Genomic DNA, 6000 nt, shown 5'->3' on the forward strand with positions numbered 1-6000 from the left:
TTACGGACTTACTCGTGCGATCAAATCGCCAAAATAACATCATATACATAGGATCAAGCCTCAAACACATGATTTTCTTTCTTCAACTTTCATAACTCAAATTCTCCATTTTAAGTCCGAAACACGTCATATGACGTCCGTTTTTAGCCAAACTTTACAGATAGTGCTTAACACATATTTAAGACTTGTACCGGGCGTCGGAACCAAAATACGAGCCCGATACCTATATTTTCTAACCCCTTTTTCATTTCAAATTTTCATATCAAATTTCAGAAAAACAATTTCTTTCAAAAATTCATTTCTCGGGCTTGGGACCTCAGAATTTGATTCCGGGCACACGCCCAAGTCCCATATTTTTCTACGGACCCTCCGGGACCGTCGAATCACAGGTCCGGGTCCGTTTACCCAAAATGTTGACCGAAGTCAACATTATGCATATTAATACCAAAATTCATCAAATGTTTCACATAATTCACATATTCTAACATAAAAACTTTCCGGCTACGCGCCCGAACTGCGCACGCCAATCGAGGCAACTAAAAGCGAGGTTTTCAAGGCCTCAAAAGCGCGGAACAAGGAAGAACTACGGTGATGACCCTTCGGGTCGTCACATTCTCCACCTCTAAAACAACTGTTGGTCCTCAAACGAACAAAAGAAAGAAGTACTTGAGTCGGGAAATAAATGAGGATAACGGCTCCGCATATCGGACTCGGACTCCCAGGTCGATGCCTCAGGAGGCTGACCTCTCCACTGAACATGCACCAAAGGAAAACTCTTCGACCTCAACTGTCGAACCTGCCGGTCTAGAATAGCCACCGGCTCCTCCTCATATGACAGATCCTTGTCCAATTGGACAGTGCTGAAATCCAACACGTGCGATGGATCTCCGCGATACTTCCGGAGTATAGATACATGAAACACGGGATGCACAGCTGACAAGCTAGGTGGCAAGGCAAGTCTATAAGCCACCTCTCCCACACGATCAAGAATCTCAAATGGACCGATGAACCTAGGGATGAGCTTGCCCTTCTTCCCAAATCTCATCATGCCCTTCATAGGCGATACACGGAGCAATACCCGCTCACCGACCATGAAAGCAACATTTCTGACCTTGCGGTCTGCATAACTCTTCTGTCTGGACTGAGCTGTACGAAGTCTATCCTGAATAATCCTGACCTTGTCCAAGGTCTCCTGAACCAGATCCGTACCCAATAATCGAGCCTCTCCCGGCTCAAACCATCCAACTGGAGACCGACATCGCCTACCATACAACGCCTCATACGGAGCCATCTGAATGCTGGACTGGTAGCTGTTGTTGTAGGCGAACTCTGCTAAAGGCAAAAACTGGTCCCACGAGCCTCCAAAATCAATGACACAGGCTCGGAGCATGTCCTCAAGAATCTGAATAGTCCTCTCGGACTAACCGTCCATCTGGGGATGAAATGTTGTACTCAACTCAACCTGGGTGCCCAACGCTCGCTGAATCGCTCTCCAGAAATGTGCGGTAAACTGCGTACCCCGATCTGAAATGATAGATAGCGGCACCCCATGAAGGCGAACAATCTCCCTGATATAAATCTCGGCTAACCTTTCGGACGAATAGGTGGATGCAACAGGAACAAAATGCGCTGACTTGGTCAGCCTATCAACAATGACCCAAACTGCATCAAACTTTTTCCGAGTCATCGGGAGTCCAGTAACGAAATCCATCATAATCCTCTCCCACTTCCACTCGGGAAGTGCAATCCTCTGAAATAGACCACCGGGTCTTTGATGCTCGTACTTAACCTGCTGACAATTCAAACACCGAGCCACATGCGCAATGATGTCTTTCTTTATCTTACGCCACCAATAGTGCTGCCTCAGATCCTGGTACATCTTCGCGGCGCCCGGGTGAATAGAATACCGAGAACTGTGGGCCTCCGCTAAGATCAACTCTCGAATCCCATCAACATTGGGCACACAAACTCGCCCCTGCAATCTCAATACACCATCATCATCTAAGGTTACTTTCTTGGCACCTCCACGCTGCACCGTGTCTCTCAAGACACACAAATGGGGATCCTCAAACTGCCGCTCGCGGATACGCTCTAATAGTGAGGAACGAGCAACCGTGCAAGCTAACACTCTGCTAGGCTCAGAAATATCCAACCTCACAAGACGATTGGCCAAGGCCTGAACATCCAAAGCAAGCGATCTCTGGCTGACTGGAATATAAGCAAGACTACCCATGCTGGCGGACTTCCTGCTCAATGCATCGGCCACCACATTGGCCTTCCCCGGGTGGTATAAGATAGTAACATCATAATCCTTTAGCAACTCTAACCACCTCCTCTGCCTCAAATTCAACTCTTTCTGCTTGAACAGATACTGAAGACTCTTGTGATCAGTGTAAACCTCACACGTCACGCCATATAAGTAATGCCTCCAGATCTTCAGGGCATGAACAATGGCTGCCAACTCGAGATCATGAACCGGATAATTCTTCTCGTGGATCTTCAACTGCCTCGAAGCATAAGCAATGACTTTGCCTTCCTGCATCAACACTGCACCAAGCCCAATACGAGATGCATCACAATAGACCGTATATGGCCCTGAACCTGTGGGCAAAACCAATACTGGTGCCGTAGTCAAAGCCGTCTTGAGCTTCTGAAAGCTCGCCTCACACCCGTCTGACCACCTGAACTGGACACCCTTCTGGGTCAATCTGGTCATAGGGGCTGCAATGGATGAAACCCCCTCCACGAACCGACAGTAGTAACCTGCTAACCCCAGGAAACTCTGAATATCCGTAGGTGAAGCTGGTCGAGGCCAGTTCTTGACTGCCTCTATCTTCTTCGGGTCTACCTGAATACCTGCTACTGATACGACATGACCCAGGAATGCGACCGAACTCAACCAAAACTCGCACTTTGAGAACTTAGCATACAACTGACTATCCTTTAGGGTCTGAAGGACCACTCTGAGGTGTTGCTCATGCTCCTCCTGACTACGGGAGTATATAAGAATATCGTCAATGAAGACTATCACGAACAAATCCAGATAAGGTCTGAACACTCGGTTCATCAACTCCATGAACGTTGCTGGGGTATTAGTCAATCCAAATGACATGACCAAAAACTCATAGTGCCCATACCGAGTGCGAAATGCTATCTTAGGGACATCAGATGCCCTAATCCTCAGCTGGTGGTAGCCAGATCTCAAATCTATCTTTGAAAACACCCTCACACCCTGAAGCTGGTCGAATAAATCGTCGATCCTCGGCAGTGGGTACTTATTCTTAATTGTAACCTTGTTCAATTGCTGGTAATCAATGCACATTCTCATCGAACCATCCTTTTTCTTAACAAACAACACCGACGCACCCCAAGGCGAAACACTGGGTCTAATGAAACCTTTCTCAAGCAAATCCTGCAGCTGTTCCTTTAACTCTTTCAACTCCGGCGGGGCCATACGATATGGCGGGATAGAAATGGGTTGAGTGCCCGGAGCCAAATCAATACAAAAGTCGATATCCCTGTCGGGCGGCATACCCGGCAGGTCTGAAGGGAAAACCTCAGGAAACTCCCGAACAACGGGCACAGAATCAATAGAAGAGGCCTCCGCATTAGAATCGCGAACATACGCCAAGTAGGCCAAACATCCATTCTCGACCATACGCCGAGCTTTCACATACGAGATAACACTGCGGGTACAATAACCAGAAGTCCTTCTCCACTCTAAGCGGGGTAAACCTGGTAAGGCTAAGGTCACGATCTTGGCATGACAATCCAAGATCGCATGATACGGGGACAACCAATCCATCCCTAATATGACGTCGAAATCCACCATATCCAAGAGCAACAAGTCAACACCGGTCTCAAGACCCCTGAATACCACAACACATGAATGATGAACCCGGTCCACCACTATAGAATTCCCCACTGGCGTAGACACATATACAGGAATACTCAAGGCCTCACTAGGCATAACCAAATAGGGTGCAAAATAGGATGACACATATGAATACATAGATCCGGGATCAAATAGCACAGAATCATCCCTATCACAGACCAGAATAGTACCTGTAATCACAACATCTGATGACTCAGCCTCTGGCCTGGCTGGCAAGGCATAACAACGGGGCTGGGCCCCACCTCCTTGAATCATATCCCTGGGACGATCTGCTGCTGGCTGACCCCTACCTCTAGCGGTCTGAGCTCCACCTCTAAGACCTCTACCTCCACCTCTATGTCCTCTACCCCAGCCTCTAGCTGGCTGGGCAGGCTGTGGGGCAACTGGTGCCTGGATCATCGGGCGAGAACCCTGCTACTGCGAGCTGCTGGAAGCTCGAGGGCAATATCTAGCAATGTGACTCACATCGCTGCAAGTATAACAAGCCCTTGGCTGCTGAGAAAAACGAAGTGGTGGTGCACTGATAAGTGCTGATGGTGAACTGAAGAGCTACTGGTCAGAATACTACGACTGAGAACCACGACCACTTGGTGTACCATGAGAAGCCTAGAGAGCTGACTGAAAGGGCCTCGAAGGATGGCCTCTACCATAAGAATCCCTACCTCCAGACGAGGTACCACTGAATCTACCAGAATGACGGGGCCTCTTATCAGACCCATGACCACCTCCCTGAGCAAGTGCCATCTCTATCCGGCGGGCACCATCTCTATCCGGCGGGCACCATCTACCGCCTCCTGAAATGAAATCTCACTACCGGCACTCATGGCCATCTGAACACGGATCGGCTGGGCCAACCCATCAATAAACCTCTGCACCCTCTCTCTATCAGTGGGGAGTATCCCAATGGCATGACGAGCAAGATCAATGAACCGGGTCTCATACTAGGTGACCGTCATAGGACCCTGATGGAGACGCTTAAACTGCCTACGAAGAGCATCTTGCTGAGTAACTGGAAGAAACTTCCCCAGAAATAACTCTGAAAACTGATCCCAGGTCAATGATGGTGACCCTGCTGGCCTGGCTAAACAGAAATCCCTCCACCAAGTCTTGGCGGATCCTGCCAGGCGAAAAGTGGCGAAGTCGACCTCATTGGTCTCTACAATGCCCAGAGTCCGTAGAACCTCATGACAACTGAATATGAAATCCTGAGCATCCTCTGAGGGGGTGCCACTATATGTGGTTGTGAAGAGCTTGGTGAAATGATCAAGCCTCCACAAAGCATCCGCGGACATAGCCGCACCATCGCTGGACTGAGCCGCAATACCTGGCTGGGCTGCCATAGCTGGCTGAACTACCATGGCTGGTTGAACTGCTGGAACCTGAGCCTGAGGAGCTACCGGCTCTGGAGTACGAGTATCGGGAGTCTGAACTCCTCCCCCAGCCTGAGATATGGTTGGAGCTACGGGAAGCAAACCCACTCTAGAAATGCCCTCCATAAAGCCTACCAGTCGGACCAAAGCGTCCTGAAGCACTAGAGTGGCTATGAAACCCTCTGGGACCTGAGCTGGGCCCACTGGAACAGCTGGGGCCGGAACCTCATCCTCAAAATCTACCTGAGGCTCCGTCGCTGGAAATGCTGCTCAGGGCTGAGCTCTGCCCCGGCCTCGGCCTCTGGCACGACCTCGGCCTCGCCCTTTGCCCTTAATAGGGGCTGCTGCTGGGGGTTCAGGCTGTTGCGCGGTAGAAGAGGAAGCACGTGTCCTTGCCATCTGCGAAAGAACATAGTGGAAAGACAATCAGTACTTGAGAAACAGAATCGCACGACAAGAATGAACAAGGTGAAGTTTTCCTAACTCAGTAGCCTCTACGGGATAAATACAGATGTCTCCGTACCGATCCCTCAGACTCTACTGAGCTTGTCCGTGAGTTGTGAGACCTAAGTAACCTAGTGCTCTGATACCAACTTGTCAGGACCCGGATTTCCCACCATCGGGTGTTGTGATGGTGCCTACTATCGGAGCTAGGCAAGCCAAATATTTAAAACACCTTTCCTGCTTTCTTTCAAACAATATAATAAACGAGACAAAATCTAAGCGAAAGACTTT

Source organism: Nicotiana sylvestris, chromosome 12 (assembly GCF_000393655.2).
Source record: "Nicotiana sylvestris chromosome 12, ASM39365v2, whole genome shotgun sequence".
NCBI lineage: Eukaryota > Viridiplantae > Streptophyta > Magnoliopsida > Solanales > Solanaceae > Nicotiana > Nicotiana sylvestris.